This window comes from Phacochoerus africanus, chromosome 3 (assembly GCF_016906955.1).
Source record: "Phacochoerus africanus isolate WHEZ1 chromosome 3, ROS_Pafr_v1, whole genome shotgun sequence".
Lineage (NCBI taxonomy): Eukaryota > Metazoa > Chordata > Mammalia > Artiodactyla > Suidae > Phacochoerus > Phacochoerus africanus.
Genome location: NC_062546.1, coordinates 198137181 through 198163999, shown reverse-complemented (window position 1 = coordinate 198163999; position 26819 = coordinate 198137181). Strand labels below are relative to the sequence as shown.

The 26819-nt window shown below is 40.8% G+C and overlaps 1 protein-coding gene across 4 annotated transcripts in view; it reads right to left on the bottom strand.

Moving 5' to 3' along the window:
* The window catches only part of DIS3L2 (DIS3 like 3'-5' exoribonuclease 2), a 364222-nt gene that overhangs the window by 269290 nt on the left and 68113 nt on the right, over positions 1-26819 (bottom strand). The gene's annotated exons all lie outside the window — the stretch shown is intronic.

Here is a 26819-nt window from a genome sequence, read left to right as displayed (position 1 = left end):
TCTAAAGGTACAGACTTTCACTTATAAAAATCATTGCATCTTCAGCTTCAAGACTATGACACACTCAGAGTAAAACCATTGCAGGAGAAATGTAAAATTTGTCATGTCAGTAACAGAGCAAGGACGGAAGGTGTGTTCACTAATAGAAAGGAATATTTCATTTTATGAACAAATTTGCTTGTGTTCAACTTGACCAGGACAATTACACCATAATTGTTTGATTCTATTTGTATATTAGTCAAAAGTAGTGCAGAGAAATGCTATTTTTTTCCACACTTTTATTCAATATAATCCATTTTTACTTAAACACAGACAAGTACAGAATTATAACTGCATAATATGACACGTTTACAAAGTAAACATGTACACATGTAACTACCAAAATGAAGAAATGGAGTATTACCCATGTATTAGTTTTCTATGCTGCCTAAAAACTTATCACAAACTTGGCACCTTAAAACAAGACACTTATTATCTCACAGTTTCTGTGGGCCACATATCCAGAGACATGGCTTAGCCAGGTCCTATGCTAGCATCTCGCCAGGCTGCCACTAAGGTGTCACCCGGGGCTGCCGTCTCATCTAAGACTTAAGGATCAAGGTCCTTTTGTAAGCTGAAGTCACTGTTGACAAATGCATTTTCATGCACCTGTAGAACTCACAGCAGCTTGCTTCTTTAAGGCCAGCAAGACAGTACCTCTTACCTCTAGACCTTACTTTAAAGGGCTCACCTGAAGAAGTCAGGCTCATGAGGATAATTTCCCTTTTGATTAACTCAAAGTCAACGGACCAGGGACTTTACTCACAGGTGCGAAATCCCTTCACCTTTGTCAAATAGTGTAACTTACACACTGGAGTAATATTTTATCACATTCACAGTTCCCACTAACACTCAAGGGGAGAGGCTCATATGTTGGCATGCATATTAGAGGAGGGGCCGTGGGGCGCCATCTCAGAATTCTGCCTACCAGAACCCACCCTCTCGCCCCTTCAGGTTACTACCACTTCAAGGATAAACCACCCGACAAAACCCTAAATAGCTTTACATGTTTCTAAGTATGGTGGTATAAATACTCTTCTGTGTTTGCCTTCTTTGGCTCAAAGTTCAGGATATTCATACTTAATTTCTGCCCAGAGTTGGAGTCGGTCCATTGTTGCTGCTATTTAATGATCTACTGCACCACAATGTATTCAGCCATGCTACTACTGATGAAGATTCAGGGGGTTTCTAGGCGGGGCTATTTTATACAGTGTTGCTTTGAAGATGCATGAACATGTTTATGCAGCTCCAGCAGATGTTTCCAAGCACTTTTTCAAGGAGGCTACGCCGACTGCATTCCTACCAGCAGTGTATGAGAGCTCCAGTTATCCCCCACCTCACCAACTCTTGGTATTATCCACCCTTTTCAATTTAGTACTTTCGGGGAGTTATGAAGTGGTACTGCATTTCGGTTTTGACTTAAACTTCCCTGATAATTGACGAAGCCAAGCATCATTTTATAAGTTTATCAGCCATTTCGATATCCTTTGTGTGTGTGTGAAAGATTTAAGTCTTTTGCCCATTTTTCTATTTGCTTGGTTTTTTCCCTCAATGATTTGTGGGAATTCATGATAAGCTCCAGACAGGAGTCCTTTGTTAGACAGATGTGTTGCACATATTTTCTCCCACTGTGAAGATTAATACTCACTTTCCTTATGGGTTTTAATGGGTTTATAATGTACTCCAATTTACTTGGGGTTTTTTTTCCCCCTTTATAGTTAGTGCTTTTGTTTCCTGTTTAGGAAATCTTTGCTGCCTCCAAGATTATAAAGATATGCTCCTGTGCTCTCTTTTTAAAACTTTCCTGTTTCACCTTTGACATTTGGATCTGTAGTCCAATCCAGATGCTGCACGACAAGGGTCGGCATCCCTCTTCTTCATGTACGTATCCAAAGGGCCCAGCAACTACTTGCTAAAAAGAGCATTCTTTCCCCCACGGCATTGCCTGGTCACCTTTGTCACAAATCAGGTGACTGTATTTGAATCAGTCTTTTTCTGGAAGTTCTACTCTATTTATCAGCTTGTCTCTCCTTGTGTCAACTCCATACTGTCTTAATTGTGCTCACCTTACAGTAAATCTTGACCTTGGGAAGTACAAGAACTCCAGCTTTCTTCTTCAAAATTACCATGAAGGTTTTTGGTCTCTGCATTACCAAAAACTACTTAGAACCAGTCGGTCACTTTTCACACACATATAAAAAAAATGCTTGCTGGGGTTGAGTGGAATCTACAGATCATTTGGGGGAAGAATTAACACTTTTACCATATTGAATCTTACAGTCCCTGAATATTTAGCTAGGACATCTTTAACTTCTCTTGATAAAATCATGTACTTTTTAATGTTGAGGTCTTAGAAACCTTTCATTATATGTATCCTAAGGTATTTATTTTCATATGCTAACATAAAAGGTACCATTTTATAATGATTACTGATTTGTTATAGATAAACAGGAATACAAGCACTTTTTGCAAGTTGACTGTGTATGGAGCAGCCTTAATCCTTTTGGAGTTTTCATGTATAAAAGCAAGTAGTCTGAAGGGAGTGACCACGGTCCTTTCCCAACCCTTACGGCTGTTTTCCTATGCTTCACTGCATCGACTGTGTGTGGCCTCTGCTGCAGTGTGGGTCCGGAGTGCTGATAATGAGCATCTTTGTTTTATACCCACTATCGGAAGGAAAGCTTTCACGGTTTCACCATTGATTACGATGTTTTGCAGGGGGTTTTGGTAAAAAGTCTTTATCAGATTAAGGAGACATCTTCTATTACTAATTTGCTAAAAACTTTTATCAAAAATGGGCATTGAATTTTACCAAACGGTTTTCTGCAAAAACTGAGGCAATCCTATGGTTTTTCCTTTTTTCTATTAATGTGGTTAACTGTATTAATCGAATTTTTCTATTTTTAATCCATTTACTGAGATATGACAGACATGTAGAAAGCTGTACCTAAGTGATGCGTGTAAGTCAGTGAGTCTGGGGATAAGTACACACCCATGAAAGCATGGCCACCACCATGAAGTTCACAGACATATCCACACCTCCCAGCTTTTCCCCACCCTCTTTAATTTTATTTTTGTGTTTAAAAATACTTAAGATCAACCCTCGTAGCAAATTTTAAGTATACAAGATAGCATGTCAGCTAACTCTGGACTATCGTCTCCCCTATTAATTGAGTTCAAGTAGTAAACCAACCTCGTATTACTGGAATAAACCCCACTTGGTCCTAATCTGTCATCTCCTCTATATATCTATGGATTCAATTTCCCATTATTTTATTCAGGATATTTCCATCTCTGTTATTGAGAGAGACTTTCCTATGATTTTCTTGTATTGTCTTTGTTATTTTTTTAAATATCAAGGCTATGTTAGTCCCACAAAACATTTTTCTATTCTCCAGAAGAGTTTTATAAGACTGATGCTATTTTTTTATCTTTTAATATTTGGAAGCATCAGTTGGTAAAGCCATTTGACTCTGGCGTTTCCTTAAGAAAAAAAAAATTTGAGGAGTTTCTGTTGTGACGCAGCAGAAACAAATCCGACTAGTATTCATGAGGATGTGGGTTCAATCCCTGGACTCACTCAGTGGGTTGGAGATCCAGCTATGCCATGAGCTGTGGTAAAGCTCGGATCCCACATCGCTGTGGCTGTGGCATAAGCAGGCAGCTGCAGCTCCAATTCGACCCCTAGCCTGGGAATTTCCATATGCCATGGGTGCAAAAAAAAAAAGTTGAATTAAAGATTCAAATTTTTTGCTAGATATGAAACTGTTCAGATTTTCTATTTTTCCTCTATGTTGTTGTACAGTACAAGAAATTTGTCTATTACATCCAAATTTTACCTTTACTTTTGAAAAATATTTTCATTGGATACAGATATCTAGGTTAGCAATTATCTTCTTTCTGTTTGTTTTTTTGTTTTGTTTTGTTTTGTTTTTTGACTTTGATATACCATGACTTCTAAACTCTATTTTATCTTTTTAAATTTTTTTTTTCTGCTATACAGCATGGGGATCAAGTTACACATACATGTATACATACTTTTTCCTCCCATTGTTGTGTTGCAATGTAAGTATCTAGACATAGTTCTCAATGCTACACAGCGGGATCTCATTGTAAATCCATTCCAAAAGCCAATAGAGTGCATCCGTTAACCCCAAGCTCCCGATCCCTCCCACTCCCTTCCTCTCCCCACTGAGCAGCCACAAGTCTATTCTCCAAATCCATGATTTTCTTTTCTGTGGAAAGGTTCATTTGTGCCTTATATTAGATTCCAGATAGCAGTGATATTATATGATATTTGTCTTTCTCTTTCTGACTTACTTCACTCGGGATGAGAGTCTCTAGTTTCATCCAAGTTGCTGCAAATGGCATTATGTCGTTCTTTTTTAAGGCTGAGTAGTATTCCATTGTGTATATATACCACATATTCTGAATCCAGTCATCTCTCAGTGGACATTTGGGTTGTTTCCATGTCTTGGCTATTGTGAATAGTGCTGCAAGGAACATGCAGGCGCATGTGTCTTTTTTAAGGAAAAGTTTTGTCCAGATAGATGCCCAAGAGTGGGATTGCTGGGTCATATGGTAGTTCTATGCATAGATTTCTAAGGTACCTCCATACTGTTCTCCATAGTGGCTGTACCAGCTTCCATTCCCACCACCAGTGCAGGAGGGTTCCCTTTTCTCCACACCCCCTCCAGCGCTTGTTATTTGTGGACTTCTTCATGATGGCCATTCTGACTGGTGTGAGGTGGTACCTCATGGTAGTTTTGATTTGCATTTCTCTAATAATCAGGGATGTTGAGCATTTTTTCATGTGCTTGTTGGCCATCTGTATATCTTCCCTGGAGAATGGTCTATTCAGGTCTTTTGGCCATTTTTCCATTGGGTGGTTGGCTTTTTTGCTGTTGAGTTGTATAAGTTGCTTGTATATTTTAGAGATTAGGCCCTTGTCGGTTGCATCATTTGAAACTATTTTCTCCCATTCTATAGGTTGCCTTTTTTTTTTTTTAATGGATTCCTTTGCTGTGCAAAAGCTTGTCAGTTTGATTAGGTCTGATTGATTTATTTTTGTTTGTATTTCTGTTGCCTTGGGAAAATGATCTGAGAAAATATTCATGAGGTTGATGTCAGAGAATGTTTTGCCTATATTCTCTTCAAGGAGCTTGATGGTGTCTTATATTTAAGTCTTTCTGCCATTTTGAGTTTATTTTTGTGCATGGTGTGAGGGTGTCTTCTAGTTTCATTGCTTTGCATGCAGCTGCCCAGGTTTCCCAGCAATTCTTGCTGAATAGTCTATTTTCCATTTTATGCTCTTGCCTCCTTTGTCAAAGACTAATCGACCATAGGTATCTCGGTTTATTTCGGGGTTCTCTATTCTGTTCCATTGGTCTGTATGTCTGTTTTGGTACCAGTACCACACTGTCTTGATGACTGTGGCTTTGTAATATTGCCTGAAGTCTGGGAGAGTTATGCCTCCTGCTTGGTTTTTGTTTCTCAGGATTGCTTTGGCAATTCTGGGTCTTTTTTGCGCCATATAAATTTTTGGATTGTTTGTTCTAGTTCTGTGAAAAATGTCATAGGTAATTTGATAAGGATTGCATTGAATCTGTAGATTGCTGTGGGTAGTATGGCCATTTTTACAATATTAATTTTTCCAATCCAGGAACACCGAATATCTTTCCATTTCGTTACATCTTCTTTAATTTCCTTGATTAATGTTTTTAGTTCTTGGCATATAAGTCCTTTACCTCCTTGGTCAGGTACATTCCCAGGTATTTGATTTTTGGGGGTGCAATTTTAAAGGGTACTGTATTTCTGTATTCCTTTTCTAATATTTCATTGTTAGTATACAGAAATGAGACTGATTTCTGAATGTTAATCTTATATCCTGCTACTTTGCTGAATTTGTTGATCAGTTCAAGTAGTTTTGGGGTTGAGTCCTTAGGGTTTTCTATGTATAGTATCATGTCGTCTGCATACAGTGACAGTTTTATCTCTTCTCTTCTTACTTGGATGCCTTTTACTTCTTTGGTTTGTCTGACTGCTGGGGCTAGGACTTCCAAAACTATGTTGAATAGCAGTGGTGAGAGTGGGCATCCCTGTCTTATTCCAGATTTGAGTGAGAAGGCTTTCAATTTTTCTCCATTGAGTATTACATTTGCTGTGGATTTCTCATAAATGGCTTTAATTATGTTAGGGAATGTTCCCTCTATACCCACTTTAGTGAGAGTTTTTATCATAAAGGGATGTTGAACTCTGCCAAATGCTTTTTCTGCATCTCTTGAGATGATCATGTGGTTTTCTACTTTTCTTTTGTTAATGTGGTGTATGATGTTGATTGATTTACATATGTTGAACCAAATCCTTGTGAACCTGGGATGAACCCCACCTGGTCATGGTGTACGATCTCTTTGATATGTTGTTGGATTCGGTTAGCTAAAATTTTGTTGAGAATTTTTGCATCTATATTCATCAAAGATATTGGCCAATAGTTGTCTTTTTTGGTTGTGTCTTTGTCTGGTTTTGGAATTAGGGTGATGATGGCGTCACAGAAGGTCTTTGGGAGTGCTCCTTCTTCCTCAACCTTTTGAAAAAGTTTGAGGATGGGCACCAGATCCTCTGTGTATGTGTGGTAGAATTTGCCTGAGAAGCCATCTGGTCCTGGGCTTTTATTTGTAGGGAGTGTTTTTCTGACGTATTCAATTTCATTTCTAGTGATCAGTCTGTTCGGTTGGTCTATTTCTTCTTGATTCAGTTTTGGCAGGCTGTAAGAGTCTAGAAAGTTGTGCATTTCTTCCAGATTTTCAAATTTGTTGGCATATAGTTGTTTATAGTATTCTCTTATGGTTTTTTGTATTTCTGCAGTATCCGTTGTGATTTCTCCTTTTTCACTTCTAATTTTGTTTATTTGGGTTCTTTCTCTCCTCTTCTTAGTAAGTCTAGCCAGAGGTTTGTCAATTTTGTTTACCTTTTCAAAGAACCAGCTCTTGGTTTCATTAATTTTCTCTATTGTTTTTTGAATCTCTATTTTATTGATTTCCTCTTGGATCTTTATGATTTCCTTCTGCTGACTTTAGGTCTTTTTTGTTCTTCTCAAGTGTGCACGGAACATTCTCAAGAATTGATCACATATTGGGGCACAAAGCTAACCTCAACGAATTTAGGAGCACACAAATTATTTCAAGTATATTCTCTAATCACAATGGTATGAAACTAGAAATCAACCACAGGAAAAAAAATGAGAAAAAACCTATTACATGGAGACTAAACAACATGCTACTAAAAAACCAATGGGTCAATGAGCAAATCAAGAGGAAAATTAAAAAATACCTCAAGACAAACAATAATGAAGGCACAACCTCTCAAAATCTATGGGATGCCACAAAAGCAGTGCTCAGAGGGAAATTCATAGCAAAACAGGCCTTCCTCAAAAAAGAAGAAAGGTCTCAAATTGACAACCCACCACCTAAATGAATTCTTTCTGTACTTTAAAAGATATCATTCTGTCATCCTCTGGTTTTCAGCAGTTTCATTTGAAAAGTGGTTAGGCCTACTGCTGTTCCTCTGAAGGTGTCTTATTTTCCTATCTCCTTTCAAGAGTTTTCTCTTTCGTTTTCAAAAGTTTTATTATAATGTGCCTATATATGATTTGCTTTGTATTAATCCTGTTGGGGCTTTCTCAAATCTGTGGCCTGACGTCTTTTACAAGTTAAATTCTTCATTGTTATTCTTTAATATATTGTTCAAGCCTCACTCCCTCTCTCCTTTCCTTCTTGGCTCAAGTTATACAAATGTAAGATCTTTTCTTAGTGTCTAATATGTATTTTAACTTCATTTATGTATTTTACACCCTTTTATTTTCTTTATACCTTAGTCTAAATATATTTTACTGAGCTATTTTCCAGCCTACTAATGCCCTCTTCTGTAGTATTTTATTTTTAGCTAAACACCTATATTAAATAATCAATTACTTTTTCATTTTTAGAATTTCTATCCATTCTCTTTCTATAGGTTCTAGTTCTCTGGTAATATTCTCCATCTTGTCATCAATCATCTTGATCATATTAACTCATTATTTTAAAATCAATTTCTAATAAAAAATCTGAACTATCTGTGGGTGCGTCTCTCTATCGGTTAGTTTGTTTTTCTTTCTTGGTTTTCAATCATTTGTCTTGTCTCCTGGCATATATGGTATTTTTTATAAAATGTTAGACATTATAGATATAAAATTGTAAGTGTTCTGGAAGATAACCCCTTCTTCTACAGAAGACACACTATTTTTTAGTAAACAGAACGGGGACAGATCACCCTGATGCAATCAGAAATTGAGATGATTTGAGGATATATTTTTGTGCCTTTTTAAAGTAACACCATCAGCCAAATCCTTCTACTGTGGCTAGAAATTTTAGGGTACAAAATGTATACAACACAATAAATGAGTTATAATTCAATAATGGGTCAAGAGTTCATGGAACTTATAAAATATAAGACTGAAAGTGCTTTGGGCAGTTCCTGTGTTATAGATGTTCTTCTGCATACATGTTTATATGAATTTTACCTTTCTGGGTTTTTTCCTCCACTACTGCTGGTCCCTCTATTTACAGATACCCTCCAAATCCCTAAAAAAAGATCCTCCTTGCAATGCATACAGACACATATACGTTCTATAACTCAATTCACAGTAGGGATTCGAGATGATGGTCTAAATAACAGGGATGGGGAAAGGGAGCAACTTCCTTTCCCAAAGCAGCTTCTCAGAACAGCAGCTATCAGTGGAAAAGCTTCAAGGCAAAAATGGAAGAAAGGAAAATAAAATGAAGTAATTCATCCTTAATCAGTTTTACGCCTCAGAAAAGGTACCAAATATCCCTAAAATGAATGCATTTGATTCATTTATAATAAATTAATAAGGAAGGTCATTTAACATTAACTCTAAGACAAAAATCACACTGTGAGTATACAATACTAGGACTGGTTTTTCCTTCGCCAAATGAACTTCACTAAAGAGATTACTTATTTTCTGCTGAAAGAACAGAATTTTCCTTTTGAATCAGGAAGTCAAAAAGAACCCTTACATTCTGCATTTGTTAAAGTAGTTTCCAAATGTTAAGATATTCATTAAATCTCCCTAGGGTTTCCTAAACAAAGAAACAAACACAGGTTTTGAAAATAAGCCTCCCGGAATCCATTCAGGCCTAACAAATGGTACCACTCTCTGTATGTTCCAGGGAACAGCGCTGAATATACAACAGCACGGTCTGTTATATTCAGTGATACAGTCCTTTATCCACTTCAACATACCTGCCCAGAATCATGCTGAATGAATCACCGCATCAACGAATTAAGATAAAAGGAGACACCAACTGACATCTAAGTACCTCCTTGCTTTAACTTATTACAAAATACACACACATTTAAACCACTTTAAAAATAACTTAATAATAAAACTGATACCAATATCTTTTCTAAGTTTTTCAGCCTTAACAGAACTACCTTGAAGATGGAAGTATGAACAAAAACCCAAATTCAAGGATTTTCTGATTCTAGGGACTGACTTTTCATCTGTTGCCACGCACTGCCCCTCATGAATTAAATCAGTGTGCTCTGGCCTATTCAGAAATGAGTCATGAATAATGAAAAATAAATAGCTACAGTTCAGTCCATCTTACAAAGTAATCTATATCTGCAACACACAGTACTTACAAAGGCCCTAGAAGCATGCTTATCACAGAACATGACTCAATAAACGGTAGTTACCACTTTGAATATCATCATTCATTTCATGGGAATCATTCATAATGATTCCCACAAAAAATACCCAGAAGAAATCAAATCAAATACCACTGAAGGGAGTTCCCTTTGTGGCTCAGTGGTAACAAACCCAACTAGTAACCATGAGGATTCAGATTCGATCCCTGGCCTTGCTTGGTTTTAAGGATCCCACTAAGTGTTGCCATGAGCTGTGGTGTAGGTTGCAGATGTGGCTCAGATCCCATGTTGCTGTGGCTGTGGCGTAGGCCAGTAGCTGCAGCTCTGATTTAACCCCTAGCCTGGGAACATATGCCACAAGCTCGGCCCTAAAGGCAAAAAAAAAAAAAAAAAGAAAGAAAGAAAGAAAAAATTTGCAGTGTGAACAAAAACAATATAAAGGCTCTACGATAAGGATGAAAGGAGTTTTCACTGTGGTGCAATGGGTTAAGGATCCAGTGTTGTCTCTGTGGTGGCGTGGGTTTGATTCCCAGCCTGCTGCAGTGGATTATTAAGGATCTGGTGTTGTCACAGCTGTGGTGAAGGCTGCAGCTGCAGCTTGGATTTGATCCCCGGCCTGGGAACTGCCATATGCCATGGGTGGGGCCAAAAAAGAAAAAAGAAAAAAAACAAGGACGAAAAACACCTGAAGGTTTTCCAGTTCAGTAAAATAGCAACCTTGAGTTGTCTCCACAATTATGGAGACACAAAGGAAAGGCTTCCCAGGGTCAAAAACCTGTGGATCCAGTATTAAAAGATGAGTCTGGGGGAAAGGCAAAGATATAAGCAGAGAACTGCAAGGAAAGGAAACGATACGTGTGTGACAGGAAAACAAAGGCAGGCCGCTGCATAGTACTTATTCAAAGACTTCCCTGCCGTGGTGCCTAAAGCTAAGGGCACGGTGAAGGCTGCCCGAGAGGCAGGTCCTGGTAGGCCATTATGTCACACAAAGGAGTAAAAATGTTAACTGGTAACAAAAGGCTAGAAGACTCTAGTCTGACCTAATACTAACTGAGAAGCAGGTGACAGCATCTGGGCCTCAGGGAGAGAACGGACCTTTCTGGAACAACTTACTCTACAGCCACACTTATTTAACTCTTTAAACCAAAGGGAATTAACATGGAAACAAGTAAAAAAAAAAAAAAATCTGCAAACAGTAATGAAGGAACAGTACAGAAAACACTTACGATCAACACAGTCCGTCCTTGCTAAACGAAGGGGATGAATCACACCCCGCTCCCTGCGCAAACATCCTGCAGACCTGACTCGCTCTGGTGCTGTTTTCTCCCACCGCTAAAGTTTGTTCTAAAGAAACCAAATTTCTGCTCTGTAAGAAGAACACTAATTTTAGTGAATTCACCCTGTGTTTTTCAGTCACAAAATTTTACATCAAAAGAAACAGTATCAGTCACTTTTCTCATACTGTTTGGAAGCACTTAACATTGTTCCAGTAGTTACTCCCCACCCACTGTATGTCGGTCACTGGGTAGCTAGATCAAGGGAAAGAAAGTGAAAAAATGAAACTCACATTTTAAAAGCACCTACTTGCCAGACACTACTTTAGGTGACTGTAGCTCGTTAATTCCCACCAAAAAACGGAACTCATATTTATATATGAGGCCTCTGAATGTCAAAAGGGTCTAGAATGTGGACCCCAATCTAACTCAAAAAGCCCATGTTCCTTCCAGGCTGCCATGACTATAAACATAAATAAAACACAACTCTTGCCCTCACCAGCTTAGCTTGGGGAGGAATACATGCTTAGATTCCTTCAAACATATAGTTCCCTTGCATAAAATATTTTCCTCTCTCCTGAATTTTCACTTGGCAAACTCTCCTTTTAAACTGGAATTTAAATGGCATCTGTTCTAAGAAACTGAACTAACTCCCTTAGGCAGAGCTGTCCCCTCCCCTCCTCTGAGCTTTGGCCTCTGTGTTCGAATCTCTGTTAAGGAACATATCAAACAGCACTACGGGTGCTCTGTTTACATACCTGATTTCAGACTGGCCTGCAAGTTAATCGAGAACAGTCAAAACGCGTTCACCTTTGCATCCTGGCCCTAGTCTAGTGCCAAGCACAAAGTGGCCAATCCAAAAATGCTGAGTAAAGGAATGGACGGTGGAAATTCACCCAAAGAGCAGGGCCAGTTTAAACTCTGAGTGGACATAAAGGCCTCTCTGGAGAAGAGTATAAAGAAAAGATGGCTCAGGACAGAGAATGGGAAATGTCTACAACTAGAGGAGGAAAAAGAGAAATTTAACTATGAAAAGAACAAACCAGAAGAGAAGGGGGGGGGGCTGGGCTACAGAGCTAATAGGGCATAATTACAAAAAAAAAAGATAGAAATCAACAATAGTCTTAAACCACTATAGAAAGCTTAAGGAAAATAAAAACTAAGAAAGTGACCAATGAAAATGCATACGAGGTCAGTGACAGCCATGAAAAGAACATCGTTAGTAGAATAGTGGGTTAGAAGCCAAAGGGCAGAATCCAGGTCACTCTCGAGAAAGAGGGTGGGGGTCCAAAAAAATCTGGCTATAAGGAAAAAGGAAAAGAAGGACGAGAGCATGAAAGAAAAATCTGCACAAAACAAGGATCTGTACAAGAGAAATTCACCCCTGCCCCCGCCTTGAGAGTTCAAACTCATTCTTATACTCCTGTACCCAGAAGAAAACTGAAACCATGCCCAATGCAAAGTGCCCCAAAGAGAAAGAACACATATAGGAGAAGTAGCTAATAGTGAAGATTATTAAACCAATATTCAAAATATCAGTAAGGTCAAGAGATAGATGGAAGAATTCCCACTGTGGCACAATGGGATTAGCGGCATCTCTGCAGCACCAGGACACAGGTTCGATTCTCAGCCTGGCACAGTGGGTTAAAGGATCCAGCATTGCTGCAGCTACACATAAGCTGCAACTGAGGCTTAGATCTGATCCCTGGCCTGGAAACTCCATATGCTGTGGGGTGGCTAAAAAAGAAAAAGGGGAGTTCCCGTCGTGGCGCAGTGGTTAACGAATCCGACTAGGAACCATGAGGTTGCGGGTTCGGTCCCTGCCCTTGCTCAGTGGGTTGACCATCCGGCGTTGCCGTGAGCTGTGGTGTAGGTTGCAGACATGCTCGGATCCCGTGTTGCTGTGGCTCTGGCGTAGGCCGGTGGCTACAGCTCTGATTCGACCCCTAGCCTGGGAACCTCCATATGCCGTGGGAGCAGCCCAAGAAATAGCTAAAAAAAAAAAGACCAAAAAAAAGAAAAAAGAAACATGAAAAAGAGATAGATGGAAAACAAAAAGGTGAAAAGTAAAGAAATAAATGCAAGGTCTTTTATTAATTTAATTATTTAACTAAATGATGGCTAAGACCTCACAGTACACAAATGTCATTGAATAATTCTTTTAAGTAATGACGCTAATCTACTTCCTACACTGTACTTCAATAATATACTATTTCAACAACAATAATGGTTAATAATAATAATCAAACTCCTTCAACAACAGCAACAAAATAGCAGGGGTATATCGAACTCTTAGTTAAGTGCCCACAAAGTTTTTTTTTAAAAGGAACGTTTGATGCTCCAGAAGTAACTCACAAAACAACAAAGAGTCATCATTTCACAGTATGTGACAGTTAGGGGGCCATTTTGAAATGTCCCAAATAGTGACTCCATGTGAAACAGAACAGAAACAAGACAGTTCATACACTGCGCACACAACGGACACCAGAAAACAAAGATCTTTTCGGGGGAAAACTGTGTTTATACTCACAAGACTAATTCCTTTGGGGTCAGAAAAGTTTGGGGACAGTATATTTTAGTGATCTATACTACAAAAATATTGTAACAATTCTGATAGGTTTGTACCTAAGAGAACTGAACCCATATGGTTCATATGAAAACTTGCTTGTAAATGTACATAACACCCTTATTCATGACCGTCAAAAAGCAGAAACAACCCCAATGTCCATCAACTGATGAAAAGATAGACAAACCTTGTTCTATCTGTATAGTGGTATACTGTCAGCCATAAAAAAGGAATGAAGTATTGACACATGCTGCAATGTGGATAAACCTTGAAAATATGCTGAGTGAATGCACCCAAACCCAAAAAGGAAAAATACTGTACGACCTCATTTACCTGGAATGCCCAGAATAGAGAAACCTATACAGACGAGAGGACTGTGGTTGTCAGGTTCTAGGGAGAATAACTACTTAATGGGAACAGGGTTTCTTCTAGGAATTGAGAATGTTCTGGAATAAGACAGTGGTGATGGTTATATAACATTGCAAATATATTAAAACCACTGAACTACATCCTTTTAAATGATTAAAATGTTAATTTTATGTTATGTGAATTTTACCTTTAAAAATTAATCATTTTTGGTATAATCTAACCTTCTCTTACCAAAGTCAAGAAAATAACAGAATAAAAAGATAATTCCAATTATAAATAATAAACTATTTTGATAATATGAGTGCCTTATTTATTTAAAAATAGTACATCCTTTTGATAAACTTCAAATAAAAACATTTAAACAGTTTCAGACTGCTTTTGTTTAAATTTGTTTCTTCTAGTTCTTTACCCTTTAAGCTATATTCTTCTTTTTCTTTCCAATCCCATCTGATGAAATAACATATGATATTACAAAAGCATAGGACAGAAAGAATAATAATGCTCAAGTTATTAGGAGCTGTTTCATACTTTGAATTATTTCAAAATACAAAATCCTGTACATTAAAATAATTTTTCAACATTCTCTAATTTACTTTTCAAAAAGACTTGTATAACATGCTGCAAACTACTAAAATCAGGTCTCAATTAAAGATTTGAGAAAAAAGAAAACCTGCATCATAAAAACCTGTTTTAACACAGTATAAGAGGTAAAATGCTTTAGGAAAAAAAATGAATGAAACCGAAGGCTAATAAGGAATGACATGGTTGTTTGAACTTAATATAAAACGATCTCCTAAAATGGGGAAGAAAGAGGGTTATAGAAAACTTACTGGCATAAAAACAACTCAAGATATAGACTGAAATCTATCTTTTTTCAATAAACTAATTAGTGGGGGGTTTTTTCCAACCACAACCATAAGAATAATCTCCCTGTCCTTCGTTTGCTAGACTAACCAGGGAAGTGGCTGGGGCGGGGCGGTAAGGAGGAGTCCAGAGTCTACTCTGCTAAAACAAGGAAATCATTACTTCAAACCTCAGCAGCCCCAACTCATGACTCTCCTCCAAGACCAGCTCTAAAAGTGTCATATATACATTCTTCCTTTCTCTATAGTGCCAAAGCAATTTTTATTTTAAAAGAATAGAAGAGTTAAAGAATTCTTTAATCATCACATGATGGTTTCTCAAAATTAAATGCTCATATACACCTGGGAATCTTGTTAAAATGCAGATTCTCATTCAGTGGATCTTGGGGTAGAGCCCAAGATTCTGCAATATTGCCAGTGTACAGACCACACTTTGAGTTGCAAGGAACCAGACTTCCCTAAAAGGAATACCCCACCCAGCACTAAGCATGGATTAAAGAGGAGAGACAGAAGGCCCAAAGCAATATACTCAGGCTGCCAAGGCTCAACCTCTTCACTGTCAAAAGACAACCAGACCTTACCCCAGAGTAGCTGAGACTATGATGTTTAGAGACTGAAGATGCTCCACCATAGTGTGTTACAAACCTCATGTCACCAGCAGCTTCAGGAAAAGAAATGTGTACCAAGGACTCCAACAGTATCCAGCTCATGTTAATATTCACACAGCAGGATCTGGGTCTTCAAGTCTACAACTGGCACTGCCAGTCCCCAGTGAGAAGGAGCCCCAGACGAGGCTGACAAGGACTCCTTTCCCCCTCACAGCCTCCGTTCCAGCTAGTAAATAACATTTAGGATTTAGAGCCGACTAGGCTCTCCTTTCCATCAGGTCTCTCTTCCCTACTCTTCATGTGGTTAGAGCTTACTTTCCTATCAGACTTCATTTCTTCCAGAAAGCACACCTGAAATCCCTGTTGGGCACTCGACGGCATCCCAGCTCTCTATCGCCGCCCCCACCACTCCACTCCAACCTGCTCTACGAGACTGACTTTCTCAAACCAGGTTCCTCAAATAAATTAAGCCCTTATACACTAAGGCATCCATTACACATAATGAATAAACTTCTCTTACTTTGAATCGAGAATGGCACTGTTTATGTACCATCTTTGGGAGAACTGGAAAGTTATTCACATCGTTTTTCATGTACTGTAGTTTAAAGGCAGAACCAGATCCTGCCCAACTCATTCTACATCATATTCCCAAGGTACAGCATGACGCCTGACTCATAGGAGGCACTCAACAAAGGTTCGACAGAGGAGCTGCAGGAGTGGACTAGCCCTCCCGTACCCTCGGCAGTCTGTATTTTAATCCTGGCTCAATCATGCCGTCTGTGTTCCAACCTGCGAGAATCTCCATGGTTCCCGACCATGAACTCACTTCCCCTTTGTAGCCTTACCCTCATCCCTTTGAACTGATCTTTGTCACTTGCCTCAAGCACTGACCTTTAGCTGACCTCCCGCTGTCCTCCTCTCCCACACCCTGTACCACTGACAATGCTTCCAGCAACACCAATGGGCCTGGTTTGGCACGTAACAAGGACGGAGTGGAGAAGGACTTATCTCCTCTCTGATCACTTCAAGCACCGATACATTTGACCCACTGCTTAAGTAAATGGCAAAAAGGCCTGAAGCATAAGGTCAGAGCCGAGGGACACGGCATTAGAAACTGAATAAAACTGGAACAAGCAGTAATAAGGAAACGAAGTTAAGGTGGACAGTATGCTCCCCATTCAATTTCCCCGGCTTCCAAAAAATATCACTTAGAACTTAATGGGCAGAATCAATTTCTAATCTGATAAAAAAAAAAAAACAATCTGAAACTATGGTAAATCCATATAGAATTTTTAATGGGTTGCAAGCTTAATGTTTGCATGTATTATTAAAAAGAAAACTCTAAGAAAAACAAAACACAGAATCCAGTCAAAGAGACTCTAACATTTTCTGATTCAAAATCAAAAGATTCAAGAACTACAAGCTTGAAATACTGAGATGGAGTCAAAATAGGAAAACTGTCTCCAGCATAGCTGTCACGCTGTTTATAGATGAGAACCAGGGGTCTGTGTCAAGGCTCAAACAGTTGCTTGATCAGGTGTGTAGGAGCAAAGTCTTTCATGAGGTCTAACCAGGCCTCTAGGATAGGGGTCAGCAAACTACCACTCACAGGCCAAGTCCAGCTGCTTTTGAAAGTATTTTATCGAACACAGCTACTTTTGTGCTTCAGTGGCAGAGTTGAGACGCTGTGACAGAGCCATGGCCCACAATGCCTCAAACATTTACTATCTTCTCTTCTCTTTTACAGAAAAACGTTTGCCAACTCCTGTCCTGGAAGGTGCCTGTGCTCCCTTAAACCACCATAGGGACAGCTTCCTTCTCTTGGCCAACTGACCCCAGCGCATTTGCTCCTAAAACCCGATCCATTTTCTCTGGAGCACATCCCTGCTCTACCCTTGGCTCCATGCTTGGCATCATCAATTATTGTGCATTCTCCTACCAGCCAGCTGCAATTTCTTCCAGCATTAAATCTAGTTTATTCCCTGTACCCTGTTCTCAAATTCTAAATTCGGATCTGTGTTGTGATTTTACTAATCAAATCTTAAGTAATATGGAATATTTCAGAAATCTTTCATAAGAAGAGACTATGCGTGCAAGAACCTCTATCTCAAGCTCTGACTCTAAGAAATCTGACCGAAGAGACTACGTTTAAGTCAAATTTCTCTCATATCAAAAAACAACCGTAACCACACATGTATAACTGAATCACTTTGTTGTACAGCAGAAATTATCGCAACACTGTAAATCAACTATACTTCAATAAAACTTAAAAAGTGGAAAAAAAAAAAAAAGAAAGCAAAACAACCGTAACCGTATCTTTGCGTCTCTTATTCTTGAATCACTACCCCTTCTCAGCTCCTTACACACTCTCCTCCACTCGCTGTGCTTTTGTTTCTGCCTCCTCTATCTTATTAAAGCTGCTCTGATCAGTGTCCTGATGGCTCTATACTGGCCAAATCTAACTTCTCATTAAAATTCCTCACTGGGTCTATCAGCAACAGGGCACACTGATCCCTTCCTCCTCGGTCAAATGCTCCCTTATCTTAGGGTCCCAGCCTAACATTCTCTCCTGGTTTTCCTCCTTCCTCTCTGGCCACCACGTCGCAGTCTCCTTTACTGGCTCCTCTTCCTCTCCGGCCCATTAAGTGTTGGCATTCTTCAGACTCCATCCTCAGTGGTCTTATTGCACCATACATCATCCCCAGGCTATTTATTCAAGGGCCACCGAGGTCACTCAAATCTCCACCTCTGGCCAAGATCTCACTCCTCAACTTCAAATCCTAACCTCCAACTGCCTCCTAGCCCTGTACACCTACACGTCCCCAGGCCTCACAAATTCGACATGTCCAAACAAACCCATCATTTGTCCTTGCTCCCCTTCCTAGCTCAGCAAATGGTGCCACTGTCCCCTCAATTCCCTGAGCCTGTATATAGGAGTCATCCTAGCTTCTTCCACCTCCCTTGCCTGCTACATCCAATCACAACGTTCTCTTTCATTAAACAGTCTTAATAAATTCATCTCCTTACAATCCATATGGCCACTGTCAACATCATCTCTCACTAAAACACTCTTAAATAACCTTCTTATCAATCTCCCACCAATCTTAACCCTTTCCTTTAATCCTACACGCGAAGAACCAAAATGATACTCCACTATGCAAATCTGACTACATCACCCCTCCTCAAAATTCATCAACGGCTCCCTAATACTTACACGATAACAGGAGAACTCCTTTATGCATGATATGAATCTCCCCACCTACCATGTAACAGCTTGGCCTCATCTCCTGCCACTTTATATCCCCATCTTGCATTTGAAGCTCCAAAATACTAAAATATCTATAGTGTTCCAAATCTACCATATTCTTCTCCCTCGTTGCCTAAATTCATGAGACTGTCATGTGTATGCCTTAAATCATTAGTTCCTATCAAGCATGGAATAATACATATCTACTATAAATATTTAATAAAAATGAACATTTTAACAATAGTAGTAGCAAGCAACAATATCAAATATTACTATTAACGATAAATTCTTCATGGTTTATAAATATTACCAAATAAATGCCAGTACATTTCCTTAAAACATAACTTCTTTGTCTTTCATTTATAAAAATTATACCTTTAGCTTAATTTGAAGATTAACAAATTCACTTTGTATCCTGTATTTCCTTTTTTTTTTTTTTTTTTTTTTTGGCCACATTCACGGCATGTGAAAGTTCCCAGGCCAGTGATCAAACCCACGCCACAGCAGTAACCCAAGCTGCTGCAGTGACAATGCCAGATCCTTAACCTACTCCACCACCAGGGAACTCCACACACATTGTACTTTAAAAGCAAGAATTACCTTGGAGTTCCCGTCGTGGCGCAGTGGTTAACGAATCCGACTAGGAACCATGAGGTTGAGGGTTCGATCCCTGCCCTTGCTCAGTGGGTTAACGATCCGATGTTGCCGTGAGCTGTGGTGTAGGTTGCAGACGCGGCTCGGATCCCACGTTGCTGTGGCTCTGGCGCAGGCCAGTGGCACAGCTCCGATTCAACCCCTAGCCTGGGAACCTCCATATGCCGCGGGAGCCGCCCAAGAAATAGCAAAAAAAAAAAAAAGAATTACCTAAGTAAGGGTGATCTTAAAGACCATCTAGATCTTTTCAGGTATTTCTGAATTGTTTTTTCATTAGTGGGGATGAATTTGTAGAAAATGATGTAGAAATTTTTGCCTGATCTCCCTAATGACCAGCGGCATACACTTTTTAGATGACTGGTCAGGAATGCAATGTACAATGAATCTACTTAATCCAGCGTGATAGTCCTTAGTGCAGGTCACCAGATATACCCCTACTTGCTACCCCCACTTTCAGGGACTTCGTAGAATCGCACTTCTTGGCCCTCTTGTGGTTGAGCAGGACCAGGTGACTTGATTTGAGTAGTAAGCAGAACTGATGGAGTCATTTCTGGACAAAGCCATTTTAAACGTGGCCCTCCAGGGTTCTATTTCCTTCTGCCACAGAAAAGAGGACCACTTTTTTTTTTTTTTTTGTCTTTTTGTCTCTTTAGGACCACACCCGCGGCATATGGAGGTTCCCAGGCTAGGGGTCCAATCGGAGCTGTAGCCACTGGCCTACGCCAGAGCCACAGCAACGTGGGATCCGAGCCACATCTGCAACCTACACCACAGCTCACAGCAACTCCGGATCCTTAACCCACTGAGCGAGGCCAGGGATCGAACCCACAACCTCATGGTTCCTAGTCGGATTTGTTAACCACTTAGCCACGACAGGCACTCCAAGAGGATGACTTCTGATGGCAGCTGTCCCATTCACCCTGGGCTCTGGACTGATGATCATGCAAAGCAAAGCCCTAGATGACCTTGCTGGGCAAAGGGCATGAGCACAAAATAAACTATGTCATTCCACAGTATAGCCTTGCTTACCATACAACAATCCAGCAATTTAGAACCTCGTAGGAATGCATACTGAGACTTCAACATTTTATATCGTTTTACGTCTGCTGTAAGTGTTATCAGTGGTAAATTCAAAAGCTGGGAATAGTAAACTTGAGTCACCATATGATCTTGACCAAACTATAACTCTCAGTCCTCATTTCAAAAAAGAGTAATAGCAATATATGACATTTCTTGAGCATTTATAACGTGCCGGTATGGCTGTAAGTACTTTATCTATATTAACTCATTCCTCATGATGAATGTGAATCTCACCAAACCATCTCCATGGAGTTAAGAAGGAATGCATTAGTTTTCTAGCAAATAATCCTGAAATATTAATTGGGAGTTTCCCAGCACAAATAAGCTACTCTATCCTTAAATGGTACATTCCTTATTTTAGACATTTCAATTTGAATTACAGAGATCTGAAGGCATGTTTAAAGCAGGCAAGAACCTGAAGTATTTGATCCCAGAGCTGGCAATAATGAAGAAGAAAAGATGATTGTTAAAAATAGGTTTGCGTATCTAACAATTTGGGGAAAATCTGATCGTGGTGGTAGATATACCTTACCTACCACACTGCTATGGGTAGAGGCTCCAAAGACCCTGCCCTCCAAGATTAAGTGCCTTCCAAGTCTTTTTCGGGCCTGCCATGCAGGCCAAGAAACCAAACAGTTCTAAGAAATCCTAACTCCACTGGAATTGAGGACAATCCAAAATGATAGTGGTTATATAAGAGATTGGATTAAATATAATCTAGTATGATGGGTGCATATTTAAAGAAGAACTTGGAAGACAAAACTTTAAAACAATCACTTGAAGGAAAAGTTAGTTGTCAAAAGAAACAATTTACTGTACTAGACCAATTTCATGTGACCATAAGAAGGTTTGGAACAGCCATTGAAAATCGGGGATTAAATGTGCACTTTGATTTTTTTTTTGTTTGTTTGTTTAATTTAGAACAAGAGTAGTTATTCCTATCAGCACTTCCTTTATTCTTTCAAACCCAAGTTATTTCTTTCTTTCTGTGCCAATCTCTTCTGAAATACCCATCCGTATTTCTATTATTTCCTTGCTGAAGCATTAGCATTCTGCATAAAAATAAGTTTTCTCAGTAACTGTACAACAGACATGTTAGAAAACGTAGAATAAAAGAATAACTGACTCTGCTTTTCCACCCTGCTTTCTTTTTTTTTCCAAACAGCTTCATCCGTGGTATATGGAAGTTCCTGGGCTAGGGGTCGAATCAGAGCTGCAGCTGCAGGCCTACCCCACAGGCACGGCAACGCAGGATCCAAGCCACATCTGTGACCACAATGCCTACAGCTTGTGGCAATGCAGGATCTTTAACCCGCTGAGCAAGGCCAGGGATCAAACCTGCATCCTCAGGGAGACTACATTGGGTCCTCCACCCCCGAGCCACAATGGGAACTCCCATCCTTCTTAACTGATGTAAAAACTTTGCTCTGTTACAAGTCAAATAATACTTTCCCAAGAGAAATTTAGACTCAGCTCCCAATGTGTTTGATTTATTCCCACTGTCTCCTGTCAGTACAAGGCAGGTGATAAGTTTTCCAGTGGGTATCAATATATCAAATCCATTCTAGTCAGTCTTACTATATCTTAAACATTCAGCCAAAAGAACGTAAAAGCTAAGTTTCAGCATGAAGAAATTTCATTGAACTCCACCCTTGACTCTTCAGCTAGTTAATTCAGAGTTTCACTTAACCTAATTTTACTATGCTCTTATTAGTCTCCTTCACTCTGATTTTCTCTGGGCTACTCACTATGGCTGTATCAATTAAGCTGCTTACCCTAGTGCCCAATCAAGCAAAGAAATAATTTTTTTTTTTCCTTCTTTGGCCGCCCTGCAGTATATGAAGTTCCCAGACCATGGATTAGATTCAAGCTGCAGTTGCAACCTAAGCCCAAGCTGCAGCAATGCTGGATCCCTAACCCACTATGCTGGGCCGGGGCTCGAACCTATGACCTAACGCTCCCAAGATGCCCCCAATCCTGTTGTGCCACAATGGGAACTCCAGGAAATAATACTTAAACAGCTTTGGCTCATCTATGGGAGGTCTTAGCTCTAACCAACCTTCAAGAACCAAGACACCAGAGTTGAATTCTGGGCTCCCAAATCGCCTTTGTTACAGCCGAAAAAGGCCCAGAATTCCGGCTTTCAAGGCTGGTCTTCTGCTTTGGTTCCTGCTCCCAGTACTGCTCTAGCCAATTCTCCTAGTTTAGGGATCAAATCTTATCCTTGATTCCCAGCCTAGTGGCTGCCTCTATGAGTCTGCTTATAATAAGGCAGTCCCACATCTCTGGAATTAGAACCCTATCCCAAAGCCCCAGAAGGACCCACCACCTAGAAGACAACTGCATGCCTACCTTCTGAATAACTTTCACATGCCCCATGAATTTGAGATTTGCTGCCAATAAGCCAGAATGGCTTCTGGGTCTGTTAACCCCTTTGATTCTGAGCCTTGGATTTGCCTGTGTAATTGAGTAATTGTGTGTAGCTCTCTCAGTTTCTGGTCCACTATGCACAGTAGATGCCCAACAGGACACAATCCCAAAACCTGCCTCCATAATGCCCGGAGGAGCTACCACATCTCTCTAGCCCTAGGCTATAACCACTCAGTTCCCTCAAACTCTAATGGTTTCTAATGGTTTGTCGTTTAAGAACAACTCTAGGCCTTTGGTTGTTTCGACTGATAGACTCATCTTCTTTACCCATGACGGCAACTCAAGATCCTGCCTAAAACTGAAGCCTGTGTTAATATTTTCTGGGTTTCTGTTGACTTTTACGATACCTGACAATATCTACCTACAGATCAAGTATCTCTCTCCTTGGTATTTCCAGAATAACAAACAGCAATGAGATTATTAAGTGAGGAGATGTGAATCTGAATCCCAGCTCTGTCAACCCTAGTTATATGTTCCCTAAATAAGAAACGTTTAAGTCAGTCTTCAGATTTCCCATCCACAAAACTGGGATAGAGATAACAGCAGACTTAAGAACAGCATGAGGCACTAAACACAGTTCCTGGTACCTAGTAGGCACTAAAAGTTAGCAATTGGCGGCAGCATCCGCAGATTTTATATATGCTTATTTGTGATGTGCTGTACTAGAGAACTAAATAAGAGAAGTAAAATAATAGGATAAATTTATTATAGTTTTAAAAAGATGGAGGACAAGGTTGTTTATCATTATGGAAGATGAACCCGATGGGAAAAAGGAAAGAAAGTAGAAGAGGCAGGGCTAAGATCAAACAAGTGGCAATTAGAAGAGTTTATAGAGCAAAGAGCCGTATGCTGTGAGCTTCAGTAAAAGAGAGCCAATGACCTTAGCCTTCCTAAAGGAAGGGATGGTGACAGCAGTTGGTGATGAGCTTTTGCCAGTGTCTAACAGAGCTGGTCCAGGGGCTGAGCCCTTAGCCCATAGCAGGAAGAGAGAGCCTTACTTTATTATGTCCCTCCCTGAAAGGGGAAATTTTCACAATCCTCTCTTGCCAAATCATTCTCAGCCCAAAATAAAACCAACACGCTCTCTTCCATTCCCATCCTTCAAACCATAGTTCAGATGTAACCTCCTCAATGAAACCCTCCCCAGTTCTCTCACGGCCTGGTGCTCCTGCAACAACGTGTACCTCTCTAGCAGGCAAACCACACTATAATTGTTCCCATCCCTTCCCATCGACCCTTGGAGCACCTTAAGAGCAAAGCCTGTGACCTATTCGAGTCTGTACCTCCAGCATCTAGCACAGGGCAGGATGTGGGGAGGATGAGAAGCTGCCGGGTACCCTGCACTGTTCCAGGCAGAATCATCAAAATCAATGGCTTCTAACCATCTGGGGGACATGTCCCTCCACTCTGAAAATCCGAGAAAAGCCACAGACCCTCAGCCTAGAAAAACACATACACACACTCTCACTTTAAAAAAACAAAAAACACACAAACAAACAAAAAACTGTAAGGAAAGAGCATTAAGCTAAATCAAGAGATGGATTCCACTCTCTGGTTCTGCCCAAAACTCTGAGTTCTCACACAAGAACTTAATTTACCAAGTGGCAAAGTGAAGAAACTATCATTAGCCTCACCTACCCTTCATCCGATGTCTGTAATGACAAATACACATACATATTAAAGCAGAAAAGAATTCTGAAATTAAAACTGTTATGTAAGAGTAAATTGTTTTTTATTATTACCTCCCAGCTTGATACTTTTACAGCCATCTATTTTGCCAAAAAACATGCTGTGAAATAAATTGACTATTTACTACTACAGCTAAAAGAACTGTTGTTTACATACCCAAGAGGGGTGAGCACAACAAGCATAAAGAAGCCGGGATGAATAATCCAATTAATTCACATTTGCTCACACCACTGACTACAGATTCCTTTGATAACAATATGCTTTTGTGCTAACAAACCTGTAACACAATTGGCCAGTATGTTTGAGATGTTTCTGTTCCACATGTCAGGGATTCTTGATGACAGCCTGAATATTCTCGTCTCTCTACTCGGACGCTGTCGCCAACAACTGTCACAGGTGGGCTACAGCCAACAGAGCTCCCTCTTCCGAAGGCGAAGCTGTAAAATACCTACGCCAAGGAGGCCAGAGGGACAGACCTAACCGGACTGACTTTAATATCAAAAGCAACGGTCAGGCAGTCACTGCGAAGACTCGAGGAGTCCACAGAAACGGAACGAGGGAGGAACCTTGATTCAGCCTCTACAGCGCAATCTGCTGAAAGCTGAAGAGGGCTTGTGCCCGCACCAAGGCAGGGCCTCTGTCATCCCCCTGCCCTGCCTCTACCAGCACCTCAAAGGGCAGGGTCCTCCTTGCCAGTCTACGCCTGTCTCTGTAGCCACGCAATCCTCGCTCAACAGGATGCCACGAACAAGGAGAGTGTTCAGGGCCCCATCTCTCAGGGGGCTGCATGTTAAGGTTCATGTTTCGTGCTCAACTCTCTTCCTGCCAAGCGCGTCTCAGCTCCTGGGTCCAGAGCGTCCAGCCCCAGGCTGCCTAGCTGCTGCCTTCTTCCCCTAACTCGCATACCACAGCCTTGTTACTCCAAGAGGGGATCCGGAACCAGGGGCACCAATGTAAACAGGGAACTTGTTAGAAATGCACACTTTGGGGTCCCACCTCAGACCTACTGAACAGAATGTGCCTTGTAGCAAAACCCCCAGAAAAAGCCTTAGAGAGAAGCACTGGCCTGTGGGACTGGCCTGCGTTCTAAGGGGGGATCCTCACATCTGCCCTTCTCAGACAGAAAACGGCCACCCTCCGCTTTGCTCTGCAAACCTCCCACACAAATACCCTCTCCTCTCCAGATTCCTCAATAATCACTGCCTTTTCTCCCAAGAGCCATCTGCCCAGAAACCCCAGGGCTACCCATTCCCACACAGGACAGTGACCGCTATGATTCGCAATCAGGTACCTGGTCACCTGCTGGTACCTCTGAAGGGCCTCAAAAGCCAAGAGAGCTGCAAAGCTCCTCCTTCCACGCTGACTTCCAAGCCTTAGGCTCTGGTACCACTTCTGAGGTCCCAGCCCACACCCAGCACCCAAGATTTAGGGACTCAGCCTCTTTTTTAACTGGCAAGACACCGTGGTCCTCTCTAGACCCCATAATATTTCTCTCCACAAGACTGGCTGTTAAAGAGATTCAGACTGGACAACACAAAAGGATAAACAGGGATCTTTTGCATTTCAAGAAGTTTACTGCTGGAGTTCCCATAGTGGCACAGCAGAAACAAAACCAACTAATGTCCATGAGGACACAGGTTCAGTCCCTGGATCCCTGGCCCCCGCTCAGCAGGTTAAGAATCCGGCGTTGCCGTGAGCTGTGGTGTAGGTCGGAGATGTGGCTCAGATCCCACGTTGCTGTGGCTGTGGTGTAGGCCAGCGTCTATAGCTCCGATTGGACCCCTAGTCTGGGAACCTCCATTTACCACCGGTGCAGCCCTAAAAAGACAAAAAAGAAGAAGTCTACTGCTACCTGGGAAGTAGTTTTACACTGCAGGGGAACACTACAAATTACAGCTAACAGGATTTCATCCAAAGTTCCTGACTCTGCCCTCTTTGGACTTGGTTTCCTATGCTTATTCCGAGAAGGTTTCACTAAACAGTCTCCTTGCTTAAGGGCTGAAGGTATACTGACTACTTCCAGGAAGCTTCCTTGTACAGCAACAGGTCTGAAAAGGTCATCAAGGAGTTCCCGTCGTGGCGCAGTGGTTAACGAATCCGACTAGGAACCATGAGGTTGAGGGTTCGATCCCTGCCCTTGCTCAGTGGGTTAACGATCCGACGTTGCCGTGAGCTGTGGTGTAGGTTGCAGATGCGGCTCGGATCCCGCGTTGCTGTGGCTCTGGCGTAGGCCGGTGGCTACAGCTCCGATTCGACCCCTAGCCTGGGAACCTCCATATGCCACGGGAGCGG